The sequence below is a fragment of the Cervus elaphus genome, chromosome 11 (genome assembly GCF_910594005.1).
Source record: "Cervus elaphus chromosome 11, mCerEla1.1, whole genome shotgun sequence".
NCBI classification, from domain to species: Eukaryota; Metazoa; Chordata; class Mammalia; order Artiodactyla; family Cervidae; genus Cervus; species Cervus elaphus.
Genome location: NC_057825.1, coordinates 9189552 through 9209952, shown reverse-complemented (window position 1 = coordinate 9209952; position 20401 = coordinate 9189552). Strand labels below are relative to the sequence as shown.

General features: G+C 48.8%; 1 protein-coding gene across 9 annotated transcripts in view; it reads left to right on the top strand.

Annotated features, from left to right (window-relative positions):
* The first annotated feature begins 4690 nt into the window (after positions 1 to 4690).
* Positions 4691 to 20401, top strand: part of RALGPS1 (Ral GEF with PH domain and SH3 binding motif 1) — a 298169-nt gene continuing 282458 nt past the window's right edge. For 4 of the 9 annotated variants that reach the window (XM_043916823.1, XM_043916822.1, XM_043916821.1 and 1 more), the window contains exons 1-2: positions 4691 to 4911; positions 18476 to 18554. The gene's annotated coding sequence lies outside the window, so the exon portion shown is untranslated. Of the gene's footprint in view, positions 4992 to 5447; positions 5467 to 15470; positions 15608 to 18475; positions 18555 to 20401 lie in introns of those variants that run through there. The other 5 variants (XM_043916818.1, XM_043916816.1, XM_043916817.1 and 2 more) reach the window with 5 other exon arrangements.

The window sequence follows — 20401 nt, the reverse complement described above, 5'->3', positions numbered from 1 at the left end:
AAACTCAGCAGTGGTCAAAGGACCGGAAAAAGGTCAGTTTTCATTCCAACCCCAAAGAAAGGAAATGCCAAAGAATGCTCAAACTACCACACAATTGCACTCATCTCACACGCTAGTAAAGTAATGCTCAAAATTCTCCAACCCAGGCTTCAGCAATATGTGAACCGTGAACTTCCAGATGTTCAAGCTGGTTTTAGAAAAGGCAGAGGAACCAGAGACCAAATTGCCAACATCCGCTGGCTCATGGAAAAAGCAAGAGAGTTCCATAAAAACATCTATTTCTGCTTTATTGACTACGCCAAAGCCTTTGACTATGTGGATCACAACACTCTGTGGAAAATTCTTCAAGAGATGGGAATACCAGACCACCTGACCTGCTTCTTGAGAAATCTTTATGCAGGTCAGAAAGCAACAGTTAGAACTGGACATGCAACAACAGACTGCTTCCAAATAGGAAAAGGAGTACGTCAGGCTGTATATTGTCACCCTGCTAATTTAACTTATATGCAGAGTACATCATGAGAAACGCTGGGCTGGATGAAGCACAAGCTGGAATCAAGATTGCTGGGAGAAATATCAATAACCTCAGACATGCAGATGACACCACCCTTATGGCAGAAAGCAAAGAACTAAAGAGCCTCTTGATGAAAGTGAAAGAGGAGAGTGAAAAAGTTGGCTTAAAGCTCAAGATTCAGAAAACTAAGATCATGCATCTGGTCCCATCACTTCATGGCAAATAGAAGGGGAAACAGTGGAAACAGTGGCTGACTTTATTTTTGGGGGCTCCAAAATCACTGCAGATGGTGACTGCAGCCATGAAATTAAAAGACGCTCATTCCTTGGAAGGAAAGTTATGACCAACCTAGACAACATATTGAAAAGCAGAGACATTACTTTGCCAACAAAAGTCCATCTAGTCAAGGCTATGGTTTTTCCAGTAGTCATGTATGGATGTGAGTGCTGGACTATAAAGAAAGCTGAGCACTGAAGAATTGATGCTTTTGAACTGTGGTGTTGGAGAAGACTCTTGAGAGTCCCTTGGACTGCAAGGAGCTCCAACCAGTCCATCCTAAAGGAGATCAGTCCTGGGTGTTCTTTGGTAGGACTGATGTTGAAGCTGAAACTCCAATACTTTGGCCACTTTGACCCTGATGCTGGGAAAGATTGAGGGCAGCAGGAAAAGGGGACAAGACAGGATGAGATGGTTGGATGGCATCACCGACTCAATGGACATGAGTTTGGGTAGGCTCCGGGAGTTGGTGATGGACAGGGAGGCCTGGTGTGCTGCAGTTCATGGGGTTTCAAAGAGTTGGACATGACTGAGCAACTGAACTGAACTGAACCATTAACTGGTCCTTAACAGCTCATTATCCTTCTATAACACAATGTAGCTTTCACCAGCCGTCTAACTTCCACTGTCTTTGTAGGCATTATTCTCTCCATGTGCCACATAGCACCAACCACAGTATTTTCCTCCACGAGGATAAATATCACCACACCATCAGTGAAATCATTAGCATTTGAGCCACTACCTTGTTCCAGGGACTTTCTCTGTTCCACCAGGAGGGCATCCTCTTTGCCTGCTGGGCAGTGGGTGCATCAGTGCTGTTTGTGGATCAGCAGTCCGGCACAGCTCAGCCTCAGAGTCTCACAAGGTGATGTAATCAAGGTATCCACGGCTGCAGTCTCACCTGAGAGTTGACAGGGGAAGAATCTGCTTCTGAGCCCACATGATTATCGGCATCATTCTGTTCCTTGCAGGCTGCTGGATTGAGGGCCCCAGTTTCTTGCTGGCTATTGGCTGCAGGCTACTCTCAGCTTTTTACTGAGTGATTTTCTCCATAAGGCAGCTCACAACATGGCAGTTTGTATCCTCAAAGCCAGCAAGAGAGAGTCTCCTAGTTAGATGGTTTACAACTTATGTAACATAATCACAAACACCGTAAAATCTTTGCCTTATTTGACTGGTTAGAAGCAAGTCAGGTCGTGCCTACATTCAGTGAAGAGGATCCCACAAGCCCATAGACTTGTGAGGTGAGGATTATGGGGGCCACTCTAGAGTCTGTTTACACAACTTCCTTGTTGATCAGCAGCTCTAATGAGCTGTCCCAAAACTTCACTCTGCATGAAATACAAGCCTATGCGGAGGCAGCTGGCCTGGCCTTGGTGATTTTTCCAGCCCTCCTTTCCTCCCCTAGCTCAAAACTTCCTTCCCTTCATTGAGAGCCCGCTTATTCCACCAGCACATCACACTTTCACTGTAGGTGATCTGAATCCCAGCAGATGCAGCCAGGATCTTCTCTATATCCTGTTACATGGTGTTTGAGCATGAGAGTGACATGACTGACCAAAGTTTCTGATAACTTGTAATAACAGCTTTATTGAGATAAATTCATATACTATATAATTCATGCATTAAAAGTATACAATGCAATGGCTTTTAGTATATTCATAGAGTTGTGCAATCACTAATTTTAGTATATTTTCATTATCTCAAAAAGAAAGTCCACCTGCCTTAGCCATTACCCCCAATTCTTGCTCCAGCCCCCCGCCCCCCGCCAAGCCCTAGACAACCACCAATCTGTTCTCTCTATATAGATTTGCCTATTGTGAACATTTTATATAAATGGAATCATAAATTCCATTATATAAATGGAATCATATGTGATCTGCCTTTTTCACTTAGCATGGCTTCAAGGTTCATCCATGTTAATCGACATATCAGTATTTCATTTCTTTTTATATTCCATTGTATGGATATACCACATTTTATTTATCCATTCATCAGTTAATGCACACTGGGTTATTTCTACTTTTTGGATATTATGAACATTTGTGTACCAGTTTTTTACATGGACATATGCTTTCATTTTTCTTGGGTATATACCTAGGAATTGTTGGGTCATATGGTAACCCTATGTTTACCTTTTAAGGTACTGTTCTCTAAAGCGGTGGCACATTTTATATTTCCACAAGCAGTGTTTGAGGGTTCCAGTTTCTCCACCTCCTCACCAACCCTTGTTATTGTCTATCTCATTTGTTACAGCCATTCTCATGGGTGTGCAGTGGTATCTTATTGTGGTTTTGATTTACATTTTCCCGATGGCTAATTATATTGAGCATCTTTCCACGTGCTTATTGGCATTTGTATATCTTCTTTGGATTCAGACCCTTTTCCCATTTTAAAATTGGGTTTACAATAACTTTTTGATATATTACAAAAGAATCTATGTTAATTGAAGAAAACTTAGAAGCTATGCATAACCATATTAAAAATAAGAGATGCCATTTAGCAAGTATATATTACACACACTGTGTTGAACTTCCACGCTTGCCCTAAGTCACACAGGTAGAAATAACAACAGCTAATGTTTACTGAGCTACTGTTAGGTACTAGGCCTTCTTCCATGTATCATCTCACTTAATCTTCCCAGCAGTCTTTCTGAAGAGGGTGCTATTTTCAGCACACTTATCTTTCAAGAAAGAAACTGAGGCTTATAAACATTAATTAAAGTGCTCATCTACACATAGCTTGCTGGTGGCAGAAGCAGAGTTTGGACTCAGGTAGTCAAAAGTTCCTAGCTTTTGCACTCAACCCCCACCCTGTGCATTTCTGAATACAGAGGTTCTGAGCAGAATGAACCATTGTATTATATTGTCTCTTGTTCTCTTTCAGTAAAATAGCTAAGTAGCTTCTTTGATAATTATTCTTATCTTAATGCAAAATGGCAGAAATTTCCCTCGGAGATCCCTGAAGATTTAGAAATGCATTAATTTTCACTGACCCTGTTTCTCTTCTGTTCTTCTGTTTCTCTCTTTTTCTTCCATAAGCTGTGGGAAGACAGTAACAAATCTTTCCATACTCTGATGTTACTGCAGAATGAATTCGAAAGTTGTCAAAAATGACTTATATTACTTGTTTGTGCGTCCAAGAATCATTCAGAGTAACATAGGACACAGAGCCTCCATTCTGTGGGAGGCAGAACAGAGATTTTCTGTGGTTCTGACTTGCAGAGTTTCACAGAACTGGCTTCGGCCGTCTTTGATCAAATGACTTAACCTTTTAACTCACCTCATCGTGCGTGGCACAGAGAAAAGCATCTGGGAGTATAAAGATGAGACAACTCCATTTCCCAGCTTTGTACTTGTGTGGTCTTGGGCAAGTCTCTTTACCTCGAGAGGCCTAATTTTGCCCAGATACAAATGAAATAGGTTGGACCCAAAGCTCTTGAAGGTTTCTTCTGGCTTTGATGTTCTGTATTCTGTGCCTACCTCCGAGTCGTAAAGAATGGGCATTCAGGTGATGTTTCTCACAAAGCCATAATTTTGTTGTTGAAAAACAAATGAATCTCAGGTAGGGCTTTTAAGGGGAAACTGTATGATGCCTGGAAGGATGTATGGGGAATAGGATGCACTGCTATTTCTAGGAAGAAGATGGGCGTGGCGGGGCACTGATGGGGGTGTACGGGCAGCGGAGCATCCTTGCAGGCGGAGACCGCGTCTGAGGGCTTGTAGCGGAGGCCGAGGCCAGGGAGGACCTGGGCTGCAGCGGCTGCGCACTGGCGCGCCCAGCCGGCCGATTTGCGTGTCTCCGCCTCTGCGATGAGTTGATTGGGGAGTGTAGTCCGATTCCGAGCGCCGATTGGCTGAGCTGCCCGCCGCTCAGACCCCCCCCCCCCCCCCCCCCCCCCAGGAGCGGACGGTTCCTACTGCGGCTGGGCACCGGCTCCTCTCCCGCGTCGGCCCGCGCTCCAGCTGCGCCCGGCCCGGCCCTGGCCCGGCTCGGCCCGGCTCCAGCCTCCGAGCGAAGGCGCCGCTGCCGCCTGGGCCGGTCCCAGGGCCATGAGGAGGCGGTGGCAGCCGCTGCGGCCCGCGTCAAGGTGACCGGCCGGGACTGCGGCGGCGGCGGCGGTGAGAGCGGGCGGTGAGAGGAGCGGCCGGCGGGGCGGGGCGGGGCGGGACCCTGAGGGCCGGGCCGGAGAGAGCTGCAGGTGCGAGGGGCGGGACCCCGAGGCGGGGGTGCCTGCCGCCGAGCCGGGGAGGGGCCTCGGGGCGGGAGGCGGGGCTGGGGGGTGGTGATGGTGGGGTTGTTTCAGGCGGTGTGGGGGGCACCGGGGCCGGGCCGGGGGGCTTTAGTTGCGTGATAGGGATGGGGGTTTTGGTCTGGGGGACGGCAGGTGTGTGTGTGTGGTGGGGGTGTGGAGGTGGGGAAAGGCCGCAGGTGCGGGGGGCGGGGCTGGAGGAGGCAGTTAGGAAGGGCTGAGGGGCTGCAGGTGCCGGGGGGGCGGGGCCAGGTGGGAACCACAGGTTTGCCAGGGGGAGGGGGCTGCGAGGTGACGCCGAAGCTGCCGGACAGACCAGGCCTTGAGGACACCACAGGTGCAAGGGGGGCGGGGCCAGGGGAGACCTGCAGGGGTGGGGGGGCGGGGCCCCGAGTGGTTGCAGGTCCGGAAGCGGGGGCCCCAGGTGAGCAGCGGGCAGAGGGTGAGTGAGGGGTCGCGGGGAGAAGGGAATGCCGCCTTCTCCTCTGCCGGGATTTTTTTTTTTTTTTTTTTTTGAGGGGAAGCAGGAGCTTTGGGCTCTCTGAGGATTCTGGATACTTCGAGGGTTGCCGCCGCTGGGCCGGAAGGGCCAGCTCGGCCTTGCCTGTGCTCCTCTTGAGTCGGACTTGGGTCTCAGCTGCCCTGGTTACTAGGCCGGCGGCTTCCCCTATGCCTCGCAGTGGCCTGAAGTGGGGCGCCCTGGTTTTCGATGTCGGGGGGGCTTTTTCGTGTCGCTGTTGCAGGGGGCATGCCTCGATTGGGGCGTGGGGGAGGTGGGGCCCGTTGGCTTTCATTCTATCAGCTGTTAAGAAATGTGTGTGTTTGAAGAGTAGTTAGTGCGAAGCTGGAAGGGTGGAAGGGTTCTTGGCCGACTGGCTCCTGGGACCTGGAGACTGCTGCAAATCTTAACAGTGGTCGTCTCCAGAAGACTGAAGTGGCAGCCTGGTGAGGAGGCAGAACAGGAATGAGGGTTCAGAGGCTTTTGCCTCTTTGTTGCCTGGGAGAGTGTCTCAACTCTGAGCTTTGTTTCTTCCTATGCAAGGTGTGCATTCTGGTACCTGCCCGGTGTGCCTCTCAGGGGCCCTGTGAGGGTGGGATGGAGCTGTGCTTACTGAGCACATATTTGTGTAAAGCTATGAGTCTGCTGCCTCTGTGCTAGTGGGCAGGTTGTGTTTGGAAGCTGAGGGTCGAAAGAGGAGGGTTTTTTTTTTTTTTTTTAAATTTAATCAATCAACTTAGTTTTGTCTTTGCTGGATCTTCATTGCTGTGTAGGCTTTTCTCTAGTTGCAGCGAGTGGGGGCTACTCTTCATTGCGGTGCGAGGGCTTCTCATTGCGGTGGCTTCTCGTTGCAGAGCACGGGCTCTAGGGCCTGCGGGCTTCAGGAGCTGTGGCTCTCCAGAGAGTTGTGGGCTCTAGAGCACAAGCTCAGTCATTGGGTTGCACGTGCTTAGTTGCTCCGAGGTATGTAGGACCTTCCCAGATCAGGGATAGAACCCGTGACTCCTGCAATGGCTGGCGGATTCTTTATCACTGAGCCACCAGGGACGCCTGCGGAGGGGATTTCTAATCCGTAGACCGCTTTCTTGTTCGAGGTGGGGCTGAGGTTGGTAGTGGGATGGTGACTCCTGCTCCCTGTGAGGCCTGTGAGGGAGCTGTGGCCGATGGAAAGCACTGGAACATTTAATTGTTTGCTGACCTTTAGACCCCAACTCCAGTGAGGACTCTGAATTGGAACATGAAGCTTAGACTTGAGTCTTATGGAATTTCCCCTCCCCATCCAAGTATGAACACTGGTTTTTATCACATTCCAGAAGGAAGACACCCAAAAGAGGGGAATGCCAAAACTTTGTTAGGTTTCCATGTGATGGAGAGAGGAAAGCAAAATGATGGGACTCCCTCCTATTTGGAAGAGTATCCCATAGCCAAGCGTGTGACCTCTCATTGCCTCTGCTCATCAGCACTGTGACCAGTTCCTCTCACCTGTGTTGCATGGACAGAAGAGCAGCAGGAGGAGGCTTCTCGTGCATGAACCTGCACTTTTCTTCATTTCAGGCACTGTGGGACTTTGGGGAACCAACTGCCATGGTGCTGGCCTCTCTCACTGCCATTTGGTGTGGCATGACCCCGTTGCATCATGGGGATGTCGTCTCAGATGTGGGTCCTTCCTGGGGCCTGTGCGCGTGTGGCAGGACCCAGAGGCTCTAAAGGTAGCACGTGTGAATCATCCTGTACTGTCCTGGCAGAAACTGTGTAAATGACTCAGAGAGTGCTGTGTTCTGGCTAATGATCGTGCTCTGTGGGTTCAAAAGAAAGCCCAAACTCGGTGGCCCACGAGAGCTAGAAAATGTGTTGGGTAATGAGAGGATTGACTTTTTGGTTGATGTTGTTTGAGTGACAGCATCCAAGGTTGAGAGAGAAACTTCATTAATGAAAAATATCGCATCCAGGGTTCTCTGTGATATGGCTCCAGTCTGCCTTTTAAACTTGATTTTCCTTTTCAGCGTGGAGGGTAAGAGCTCTGGCTTGGAAGTCAGACAGAGCCACCTTTGAAGCCTCACACACCAGTTTCTTGACTTCTCAGAGCTTTAGTCTCCTTATTTGTAAAACAGGGATAATCATGCCCACCTTGAGAGGTTGCTATGAAGAGTAAACGTGGCTAGACATGTGAAGGCACCTGATGTATTAGGCCCTTGTTGTTAAGGTCTGTTTCTGCCCCTCCCTGACCACCCACCTTTCAACACAACAAAATAGCATGTCGCATGTAAGGAGAGCAGGACTGGTCATTTTGAGGTCTTCACTTCTCGTGTGACCTCTATCAGGCCTTCCCTTGTCCAGGCCTCAGTTTTCTTAGCTGAGTGAGGATATGTGAACATCAGTCAAGAGTGATCCTAGACTGGCATTCTGATCAGCATGTTTTCTCGCAGGGCAGGAGGGAGAACACTGATGACCCGTTATTTAGTTCTTCTTTTAAAAATACCTGTTGAGTGCTTTGCCTGGCACATAGTAAAAGTGAAAGCCGCTCAGTCATGTCCGACTCTTTGCGACCCCATGGGCTATACAGTCCATAGAATTCCCCAGGCCAGAATACTGGAGTGGGTAGCCTTTCCCTTCTCCAGGGGATCTTCCCAACCCAGGGATCAAACCCAGGTCTCCCACATTGCAGGCAGATTCTTTACCAGCTGAGCCACAAGGGAAGCCCAAGAATACTGGAGTAGGTAGCCCATCCCTTCTGCAGCAGATCTTCCCAACCCAGGAATCAAACTGGAGTCTCCTGCATTGCAGGCGGATTCTTTACCAACTGAGCTATCAAAAAATACCTGTTGAGTGCTTTGCCTGGCACACAGTAGGTGCTCATTAAATACTTGTTGAAGGGAGGAATGAAGGACTTTCAGAAGAAGGTGTGGCATCTTATCCCTGCTGCTTATATGGATGTTGTATCTGTACCTTCAAAGTGCATTTTGTTTATTGAAGAAAAAAAAAATGTTGCAATGGCTTTATCGTGAAATTAGTGAAACTCAACATGAAAGACAAGTTATTTCACAGTCCTATTTCACTGCAAATTAAGTTCACCCCGATTTTCACAAACATGTTTTTTTTCATGGTTGCAGTCATATGTATGTGAACATTTGGAAAAGGCTTGGCAATAAAGAATTTCTTTAAGTGATGTTTTTATCTTATTTTTTTTAAGTATTAAAAAAATCACACATAGTTTTTTTTTTTTTAAAGATAAGTATTTTAAGGGGGGAAAATTGTAGTGTCTTTCTTGTTTCAAGCTTCCAGTTCCCAGTCTTCTCCCTAGTGGTAACCACTATTATAATTTTCTTGTTTGTTATATTTTCTTTCTCTTACACAAAGAATAGCATCCTATACATACTTTTGCTTCTTTATTTATTTACTTGATTTCTTTTGGAAATTGTCCCAGCATTGGAAAATGTTCTAATTGGTACATACAGTTCCTCCTTAATAGATGTTTTTTTTCACCGATGCCTTGAGCACAATTTTGTGTCTCCACTCTCCCCCACCCTCCATGATGTTTACTCAGTAATGGTCAGCAGTCATTGTTTAGAAGACTAACAAGAGACAGTCCTTGTTTTCCTCTAGGAAAGAAAAGGCTCCGGTTCCAGTGAACAATAGACTAAAGGGCAGTCCATGTATCTGGATGCAAGGCAGACACAGAAAGAGAAAGGAAAAGGGATTTGTTCACTAGTAATTGAAAACTGATTTTCCATTCAGCCCATGATTCAAAGTCCAGCTGTCACTTACCGGCAGTATGACTTGGGGCAATTTACCTAATCTTTCAGTTTCCTTATCTGTTAAATGGATGATGATAATAGGATATGCCTTTTGGGGCTTTTTGTGAAGAAACGAGATCATGTGTGGGAAGTACTTGCAGGAATAGGTCGTGGTAGATGCTCCACAAGGGGTAGTTGTTGGGTTATTAATAATCTTTGTTAGCAGACACTTACTGGGTGGTGGAGGGTGAGCCGCAGGAGATGCCCAAAGTCCTTGCCCTCACGAGGTGCTCACATGCTGTGCAGGGAGACCGGCACACAGGTCACTGAAGCCAGAACAGGGCCCAGGGGTGCGGAGTTGGGCAGTGTGGGGGTCATGGAGGCAGGAAACGATGACTTCTCCCTCTGTGGTTTGGGAATGGCTTGCCACCTCCTCTGTGAAACCCACTTAATTCTGCAAGTGACCACTCCTGTCTGTGCTGCCTTGGCATTCCTGTGTGCGTAACCTGGATTGGAGCGTGCACCTCGCTGTCGCACACGTTGTTTTATGCCCGTGTCTCCTCTCTGCACAGGGAAAGTCTCCTACTTTCTTTGCTCCTGTGTTTCCAGGGTAGACCCTTGGTGGACCTTGTGATAAACCTCTGCTCAGACAAGTCATGCTACCAAACGCTGGCACACTCTTCTTGATAGGTCTTCAGGTCTCTGATGAAACCCAGACTCTGGACTCTGTTGCTTCATTCCCCAGGCACTTGAGTGCTGACCGAGACACACGTGTGCTGTCTGCCAGCTGTAGGTTTTGGGTTGAATGGTGGTACTTGTCCTACCGAGTCCTGGGAGAGGAAAGAATTATTTGCTCCAGGTAGTCCAGGGCAAGATGGGGAAACGGAAAGAAGAATGAGTCTGAAAATGAACTGCTCACACTTGCTGAAGCCACCTCCCGCTTCCTCCGAAGTGTGGCTGCTGACCCTTCCTTTGAGGGGGGCTAGTGGAGGAGCAGGCTGCAGGGAGTAGTAGTAGATGCTGTGATGAGGGATGGGGAGCAGTGGTTGGGTTGGCCTCTGCGAGGGGCATCCTGGGGCATTTCTGGGGCCACTTCCTTCCTGTGGGCATTCATCCAGCAGCCTCCCTGTGCTCTTGCTTTGGGCCCAGCCGTTTGCTGAGTGCTGAGCCTGTGGACATGGAGGAGTTGTGTTCTACCCTCGGGGAGCTGATGGTTAGTGGAGGAGTCACATGCAAACAGAACGTGACCAGAAGGGGACTGGTGATGAAAGAGGACCCCAAGTGATGTGGCCAAGCAGATTCCAACTCGGCCCAGACCTGGGTTCCGATTCTGACTCGCCCACACACAATCTCTGTGACAGGCGTCTTCCCCATTGTTAGTCTCAGTGAACTGATAAGAAAATGGAAATAGCAGGGTTACCTGCCTGGAGGCTGTTGTTGAAGATTCAGTGAAATAATGCTGTGGGCTGCTCAGCGCTGTGCCTGACTAGAAGCTGATGCTTATGGAGTGCTCTTTGTACTTAATTATCCTTAGTGTTGGGGCAGCGCCAGGAAGCCCCTGTTTGGCTGTTTTCTCGGTTCCAGTGTAGCGGTGATGGTGCCAATCAGTGCTGAAGGTGAAGGTGATGGCCACGGTGTCCGAAAAACCAGCTCTGAGGTCACAGAGGGCTCAAGGAGTCCTCGGGACTTTCCTCACGGGCCCACAAGTGATTCTTCTCCGTTTTCTGCTCAGGGTCTTCTCACAGGTGGTTCCAGCCCAGCACCGCCCCGAGCCCCTTCTCTTTGATCCCCTGCACTGGTCAGTTCCGCGGCTTTTCCCCACAGGAGGCATGAGTCCAGCTTCTCTCACCTGTACTTTCTGAGGAGGGCAGAGACTGTGCAGATGCAGAGGGGCACATCCCGCCTCCGCGCCCCCCCCCCCCCGCCCCCCACCAACCCATCGTTTTGCAGAGCTTTCAGGTCATTGTGTTCTTTACAGGAGACTTACCACCTGAGCAGACAGGGCAGCACTTATAGCAGACCCTGGAGTCAGGCCTGGGTGGGATTGTGTCCCGACCCCACTTGCAAGCCCTGTGGCTTCAGGCAGGTGACCACCGCTGTTTCCTCGTCAACACAGGAAGCACGAAGATACTTGCCTCCCCCTGGATCTTATCTGACTTTAAGGAGATGAGAGGAACAGGGCTTAGCATAGTGCTCGCACGTCATGAGCATCCCATCAGGGTGAGCGTGAACAGTGTTCTGTTAACCTCTTGACGTCCAGGGCTGTCAGGATGCATGTTTTGGGGGGATGCTCACTTATTGCCTATGAGTTATGTGAGTTATTGCACATGGAATGTGTGGAGAGGGTGGTGCAGGCTGCTGGGAGCACCCAGGGTGGCAGGCATTACTCAGCCTGCCTTGGGACTGTGCACGCAAGCCTGGACTCCCACAAAAGCAGAAGATGCTGGTGAATGGGAGGACGGAGTCAACCCCGTGGGTGGGCCCTGTCTCAGACCCGTCCAGGAACTGAAGGCTGGTTTCCCAAGTTCTTGCTGTCCCACTGTTCTGTGATTCCATGTAAATAATGGGACTTTAGTATAAACTCATATATAATATAAACTCATGCAACATTATACTTTTCCCTCATTAGGATTTAAATGTTTTTATTATCTGATTGTATTTTAAGGTTAAGACAGTTACTTGAGTAATCAGAAGAAAATGTAAATATTTGGTCTCAACCGTCAAAAGTTTCCTTGAAAAAAAAGGTTCCCATGAAAATCATCTTATTAGAGACAAAAGAAAGAATGATGAATAATTAAGTTTGTATTTATTGAATACAGTAATTCTCACCCACTCTTGTATGAGCTTGATAAGTAGGTCAGGGGAAATCTGTGCTTTTGATACATTTCTGAGTTACTAAATACTTATGGAAAACAAGTTAGTGAATTCTTGAGAATTTGGTGTGTCTCTTTTTGTGGCAATAAAGCCTGTTATGTGGAATTAGGGACTTTCACTGTGTTGCTATTTCTTTTCTGTGCCCTCTCTGTAGCTGTGTTTTTTCTTTTCCCTCTCTAGGCACCATATCTCTAGCACTTTGAGTCCACTGGCATCTAGGGTTGTTCCCACTGGGTTCCCATAGCACCCTGGTATAGCGGGTAATAACACTATGTGACCGGCCTCAGCTTCCTCTCACCCCGCTACGAGACTTTGCAGAGTCAGAGTCTGCATTTTTTCTGCCCACCACGCTCAGGGCCTAGCCCCAGGGCTAGTAACGGGCAGCCAGAACAATCTGATCTGAGTGTAGTATTCCCTCTGCTTAAAACCGCGAAGTAGCTTCTGGTTTTTCTTAGAAAAAAGCCAAATGGTTTACATGGCCCACAGGTGTAACAGCTTGCTCTTCAGTGTAACTGTGAGTCACGTCTGTCCCCTCCCACCCCAATACAGTGTGTGCAATCCTGTCACGCCACGGACTGTGGCTTCTCTGCCCACCATCCGGTGGGCCTGGCGCAGCTTCCGGCACGTAGTAAGTAGTCCATAAATGTTTGTTAAATGGACACATGGAATGAAGGGCGAGTGCCCAGTGACTGATCTGAACCTGTACAACGAGAAGGCTGTTAGATCTGAGGTCCCTTCAACATAAAATATTTCAACACTTTACAAAGTCTCTGACAGCTTGTCTTTTAGCCTCATATTGATTCTGTGGGGTAGGTGGGGGTTGACTTTGGTGTTTGGAGGAGAAATCTTAAGCTCAGAGAGGGTGAACAAATTGCCCAAGATGGAGCTATGGGAGATGCAGAGGGCTCCTTGAGTGTCTTTTCTCACAGCCTGGGCTGCCTTGAGGTGTGGTTTCTGACATACATTGGAAGGGCCACAGGTGAGGTTGGTAAATAGATTCATGGAGAAAAGGTACTTGCAGTAGTTCCTCTTGGTTTTAGTTGTTTTTTCCTGATAATTTGAAAAGTTGGGTTCAATTTGGGACGATGAGCTTGAGGTCTGAGATCAGGAAACACTGATCTTTCTTGTAAACAGCAAAGGTATAGGTGCTGATTGGTCGGTGCCTAAGATTAGAATTTGTTCTTTTAGGGAAAATTTTTGAAGAGTAGAAGTTACTTGCTGACTGATATGTAGCATTGTTGTCATTGTTTAGTCACTGAGTTGTGTCCAACTCTTTGCGACCCTATGGACTGCACCATGTCAGGCTTCCTTGTCCGTCACTAACTCCTGGAGCTTGCTCAAACTTATGTCCATCACATCAGTGATGCCATCCAACCATCTTACCCTCTGTTGTCCCCTTCTCCTGCCCTCAATCTTTCCCAGCATCAAGATCTTTTCTAATGAGGTGACTCTTTGCCTCCAGTGGCCAAAGTATTGGAGCTTCAGCTTCAGTCCTTCCAATGAATATTCAGGACTTTTTTCCTTTAGGATTGACTGGTTTGACTTGCAGTCCAAGGGACTCTCAAGAGTCTTTTCCAGCACCGCAATTCAAAAACATCCATTCTTCAGCACTCGGCCTTCTTCATGGCCCAACTCTCACATCCATACGTGACATGTGGAAAACCATAGCTTCGACTATGTGAACCTTTGTCGGCAGGTGACGTCTCTGCTTCTTAATACACTGTTTAGGTTTGTCATAGCTTTCCTTGCAAGGAGCAAGTGTCTTTTAATTTCATGGCAGCAGTCACCATCCACAGTGATTTTGGAGCCCAGGAAAAGAAAATCTGTCACTGTTTGCACCTTCTGTTTGCCATGAAGTGATGGGATCGGATGCCAGGGTCTTAGTTTTTTGATTGTTGAGTTTTAAGCCAACTTTTTCACTCTGCTCTTTTGTGATTGTCAAGAGGCTCTTTAGTTCCTCTTCGCTTTCTGTGACTTTTTACGACCCTATGGACTGTAGCCTGCCGGCTTTCTCTGTCCATGGGATTCTGCAGGCAAGAATATTGGAGTGGGTTGCCATGCCCTCCTCCAGGGGATCTTCCCGACCCAGCGATCAAACTCTCATCTCTTACATCTCCTGCATTGGTAGGCAGTTTCTTTACCATGAGTGCCACCTGGTAAGCCCTGATATGTAGCATTATTTTTATGTTTTCAAAAGATGCTGGTTGCTTCAGTTAGCCTGTTTCTCTAATTTATCTCTGGGTGTACCTGCCATGGGGCTCTTTGGAAGTGAGCAGTGCTGCAGCCTTTGTGCTTATCAGATACAGTGTCAGTCAGATCTGAAGGTTAGAGGTCATCAAGGCTGCTCTTCCCACTTTCCACATGACAGTGGATGGACTTTGTCAGGGTTTTCAGACTCAGGCGCTCTGATTCTCCACCTGTAAAACCTGTGGACTTCCATTTGTGTGTTGCCGTTTCTCAGCAGCTGCCTGCCTTTCACGTAGTGTTGCTCATAGACCATGTCCATTAGGAAGCATTTATCTCTGGTGAAAACCTCAGCTTCAGGGTCCCCCAGTGAATCTACAGTGTGACTGTAGGGAACAGGAGCTAAGGCCTAACTTGGTGTCCAGCTGCCGTTTTCAGTGACGTTGGCTGGCTGAGAAAAGGCAGTGCCTCTTGTGGTCTGTTAGCAATATATATGTTGATCTCAGGGGGCTTTGTCATGATATTAGTTGATTGTTGGAACTTTGATTCCAACAAAGTTGATTGATTAGAGAGATTGTTGGAACTTACTTTTATCAATATAGCCAGCATACTTATGGAACTTGGAGAGCAGCCTGGTATAGGAAGATCACTGGGTATGAAGTCAGTAAGCCAAGTGTGTTAGTTTGCCCTGACATCTGCTTTCCAAGGAAACAGGAATCTTCCCAATGTGTTTGCATCCTTTCTTCAGTAGGAAAGCCCCAGTTTTAAGATCTGAGGTTGCCTTGCGAGGGTTGTGTTAGAGTAGACTGTTGTTGTTCAGTTGCTCAGTTCTGTCCAACTCTTTGTGACCCCATGGACTGCAGCATGCCAGGCTTCTCTGTCCTTCACCATCTCCCGGAGCTTGCTCAAACTCGGGTCTGTTGAGTCAGTGATCTCATCCAACCATCTCATCCTCTGTCGTCCCCTCCTCCTCTTGCCTGCAGTCTTTCCCAGCATCAGGATCTTTACCAAGAGTAAAGACAGCTGAATGTTATTAAAGTATACCAGTCACCAAAGGCAGCCTTATTCCTTGTTCTTCCATCTTCCAGACCTACCTGCCTGCTAGTCCCTCTGTTCATCTGTCCGTCCATCCATCATCTACCCGCTCACCCTCACGTCCATCCAGTTGTTGTTCAGGGCCTGAGGAGTGCAAGAACTGATCTGAGTGTGGGGCTGCAGCAGAGGAAAAAGACAAGTCTGGGCCTTGCTGCCTTTTGGCTTACAGTCTAGTAGAGGTATGTAAGAGTACAAATAAGTCCAAAATAATAACAAATAAGTGTAGGAAAGGTTAATTACAGCACTGACAGTGGCTACAAAAGAAGAGTACAAGGTGCTCAGAGGTTTTGCCTGGCTGGGCGACCAGAGACAGCTTCCCAGAAGAAAGGAGTTGGGGTTAGCCAGGAGAGGTGGCTGCAGGTGGAAACAGTACGCTGTTTGGAGTCAGAAAACCTGGGTTCCTGCTCTGAGTCACTTAGTTTTGTGAGCCTTGAGAGGGGCACTTAATTTCAATCTCCTTTAAAGGTGATCATAATACTGACTTTGTGATATCTTACTGATCCAGGACCACTAAAATTTAAAAGAAAAAAAGAAAGAAAGAAAGACTGTTTCAAGTGCTGGGTTTCCCAGGTGGCACAGTGATAAAAAATCCACCTGCCAATGCAGGAAATGCAAAAGATGTGGGTTTGATCCCTGAGTCGGGGAGATCCCCAGAGAAGGAAGTGGCAACTCAGTCCAGTGTTTTTCTTTTATGTTTTGTTTTTTTGGCTGCGAGGCATGTGGGATCTTAGCTTCCCGACCAGGGATCAAACCTGCACCCCCTGCATTGCAAGGCAAAGTCTTAACCACTGGACTGGCAGGGAGGTCCCTCATTCCAGTGTTTTTGTCTGGAAAATTCCATGGACAGAGGGGCCTGGTGGACTACAGCCCGTGGGGTCGCAAAGAATCAGTTGATTGGCATGCAACTGAGCATGCCAGCATTTCAAGTGCTAGCAAAGATGTGGAGCAACCAGAATGCTCACAACCTGCTGGTGGGTGTGTAGATTGGTTTAGCCAGTTTGGAGAAGTGCTTGCCATCATCTGACAAAGCTGAACATTTAGTCAGCTATGACCTGGTAGTTCCACTCTTGGGTATCAACCCAGCATGAAGACATACGAATGTACCACATGGCGCCACTCAAAAGGGTTACAGCAGCACCCCCTGTGATGGCCCAGGCTGGAAATAGTCCTGGTGTCCATCGGTATAGGGTGGACAGGAACAGGGTAAACTCCCACAGTGGGAAAACAGTAAGTGAACAACCATGAAAAATCAGGATGAATTTCGCAAACATAATGTTCATTCAGGCACAAAAGATCATGTCCTGTGTGGCTCCATTCATAGAAAGTTTAAATAGACAGACGTAATCTCTGCTGTTGAAAACCAGAATGGTGGCCACCCGTGGGAGGCTGGTAGAGGTGGAAGGAGGTGTGGTGGGTTTTTAGAGGGGATTGTGGTGTTTTCAGCCCATCTGGGTGCTGTGACCTGGGTGTGTTCACTTTGTGAGACTCCTTTGACCTGTGCAGTTGCATTGTGTTACTGTATGCATTCTTCTGCACGAATGTTGCATTTCCATGGGAAGTTTATTTAAAACGCTGACGGAAGGAAGCTTATCAGTCATGTTCCACTCAAATTATTATTAATGGTGAGAATGGAAGTTTTTTGTATTGATGAATAAAATAATCATTTTAACATATTTCATCTTTATCTCTTCCTTTGATCTTTGCATTTGTTTTATAAGGTAATGAACATATCAGTACCTTAGAACATATATTTAATTTACAAATAAGCCTATGTATGTTGGAGGTCTTGCTCAATGTGTGTTCAGCTGTTACTAGTGAAGGACTGGAGAGTTGGATGAGCCGTGGCTAAAGGTCAAAGCAGAAGGGGCGGCCCAAGCAGGGGCCTGGCTGCGGGAAGCAGGTGGTGAGGAGGGAGCCTCAGTCGGTTTGGGTCAGCAGCCTGTCTTTGGGTTGTTTTCTTGCTTCTGGCGCATGAAGTGTGGGCTGGGGTGGGGGTGGCCTGAAGCCAGAGAGGGAAGCAGAGCCTGACCTCTGAGTGCCTCGGGCTGCAGGGACCCCAGGGGAAGGGCTTCGAGGAAGCTCTGGAAGTGGGAGGACTAAGGGAAGGGGGCAAGCAGAGGAGACAGGAGGAGGAGGGGGAGAACGAGGTCATTATTGAGGCTGAGAGATGAGGGGCTGGTGAATCGTGTTCAAAGCTCAGCCATTAGGTCCTACTGACCTAATGGGCGGTGGGAAGGTGGTGTGGTGCAGGGGAAAGCAGCCTGGAGCTCAAGGGCTGAAGCTGTTTGGAAGACTGGGGAGAACTTCAGGTGTTCTTAGGCAGAGGGAAGGATCAAGAGAGTGGAGGAGGCTGAGGGTGCAAAGTGGGGTGCTGGGGGGAGGTGGCGGTGCCCTGGGTGGCCCCAGGTCTCAGGAGGACACCTCTTCCTCAGAGTTGGGAGTCGGGGGCCAGGAAACGATGCGGGAACTTCAGGTTAATGAGGGACCCGAGGGAGGTGGAGTCAGCTTTCCTCAGTGGAGGAGGTCATGAGGCTGCCCTCCTGGGGGTGGTGGGGGGTGCGGAGAGGGGGTGCTCTGGAGGAGGGGAGGCAGACCGGCCCCAGGGCCCTCTGCAGCGGCTGTGCGGGACGCCTCCCTGGCCACTTGCTCTGAGGGCAGGGGTGTTTGTGCCGGGTACTCCTGAGTCTTTCCCGCGGGGCCCTGCCTGAGGTCTTGGCCAGGGTTTGCAGCTGCCGGAATGCGTCTTCCTGTGGAGTCCCCGGGCAGACCCTCCCGTGCTTCCACCAGCATGTATCCAAAGTGTGCCGGGAAAGGATAGTAACCACAGAGATTTAAGTTAACTTCGGTGATTTTAGGGCAGGCTTTGCTACCCGATCAGCTAAATGGTATCGCATATTGATCTATGGGGAAGGCTTGTGACATTTCACAGAATAGGCTCAGAATTAGATCTTGTTGTACTATATTTGGTCTGACCTTGCTGAGCTTGGAGAAACAAGTCTCACCATCTGGAACATCGTGTAAACCGAGTTATCCCCCTACTTTTACAGAGGCTCCTGTTTGGAAAGAGACCTGCTGGGATGGTTTATCCTGTTGGCCTGGGATTATGAAGCCCAACACGTGTTCCTGGTAAGTGGGTTCACTGACCCTGGCGCCCTGTGCCCTCTTGAGCAGAGGGCCAGGGTGTGGCACCCAGAGCCGCGACTGGTACGGGTGAGCGGGTGCCGTTGCGGTCAGAGGAGCCTCCTGCCAGCGAGCCTGTGGGGCCGTGGAGGGCACAGGGGCCTTTGGGGTCAGGCGTCCTTGGTGAGCCACACCCAGAGGGTGTTTCAGGGGCTTTCTCTTGTCAGATGACTTGGGCCCTGGGGTTTTCATTACCGATTCTCGGATCAGGGTGTTTTCCTTTCTCTCCTCCTCGTGCAAAACCTCTCGTCGGCACCCTGTTTCGCTGTCATCCTTTTGCTCCTGTTGGTCAGAAGATGAACGTTCTGTGTCATCCTCCCTACAGCTGGGGTGACTTGGGTGATCTCCTTTCTCCCAGCCTCAGTCAGGTCCTTGTCCCACCCCACAAACCTCTGCCCCCTCTCTCTGTTTGGCTTTCCTCCTCACTTTGGGCTATCCTTGCTACAGACCCCTCATCAGAAAGGGCCAGCCTGCGGTGTGAGTCACGCTTGGCCCTGGGAGGATGGGGGAAGGAATACGAAGGTGAGTGAGACATGATTGTGGTCTTCCAGAGACTATAATCTACTCGTCAACCCCTGCCTTTCTGCCCACTTCCTCCCGCCCTCCTTGCTCCCTGAAGTTCTGCCCAGCCCACCTGACACCTCTTCTAAGAATGCTTTTCTGTAGTCCTGACTCACTTAAGCTCTCCTTCTTTTAAACTGTCATGACACTTGTTTCAGCCCCCTCTTAAGGCCTTGGCCACAGTCTGCATTGCAGCTTTTTTTTGACCTCCCCCTTATCTCCTTGACTAGAAGTCAAGCACTTTTAAGGCAGGGGCTGTGTCTTGCTCATTATTGTGTTCATGCAGTGCTTTGCTCCATGCCTTACACACAGTGGGTGCTCAATAAGTGTCACCAGACGGGAACCAACATGGACTCACTCATGGTTCTCCGCACCCATCCCCTCTGCAGCCGTGGTCCTCAGGTCTTGAGACAACATACAACCACAGGGGAATATCTGCCTAGAAGAATCCTAGATCTTATTCAGGTTGGAGTAGTCACAAAAATGTTAAAAGCTGAACTATTGCAATATTTTTCAGATTCTTCCTAGTACCTTACCCTTCTGTCAACCTACTTTCACAAAGTGGTAGAAGATAAAGTTTCTGATGCTTTCCTGCTAGGGCCCCAGGCTTCCTTGATTACAGTACAAGTAATTCATACAGTGCTTAGAAGAAGCAAGTTCCCTGAAACTTATGTATCAGAGGGATTGGTTCCTTTAAGGAGGTTGCTGGAAATAACTTTGTTTAAAGGTAACAGCACGTGAGAAAACTGAGACTTGGAGATAAGTCATTTTCCCGAGATCACACAGCAAGTAGGTGTCAGAGTTGAGTTTTGACTCTAGGTCAGTCTAGTTCTAGAAATGGGGTTCCTCTCCTCTGTGCTTTTGAGTCTGATGAGAACTGGATTCCATGGGCAAGTCTGCAGCTACCTACTTGCTGCTTATGCCCTCGGAGGGACTGCTCGATCTCACGGATCCCAGGGGGTCCCCACCCCACATCTCAGCAGGAAGATCACAGTGTGCCAGCCCATTTCATGTGGGTCCCCTTCAACAGAGGCTATAAGTTGTCCAGGCTCGCCAGTGCCGCCGTAGCTCAAGCAATCTGCCATATACACGGACTGCGTGAACTTGCACCCTCTAGCAGGGAAAGACACGTGACAGCCTTGTGGGGACCTGGCCAGTGAAAGAGGGAAGCCAAGCTTCACACTTGGAGCAGTGGGTTCTTTGAGGCAGGATGGAAGGAGAGGATGTATAAG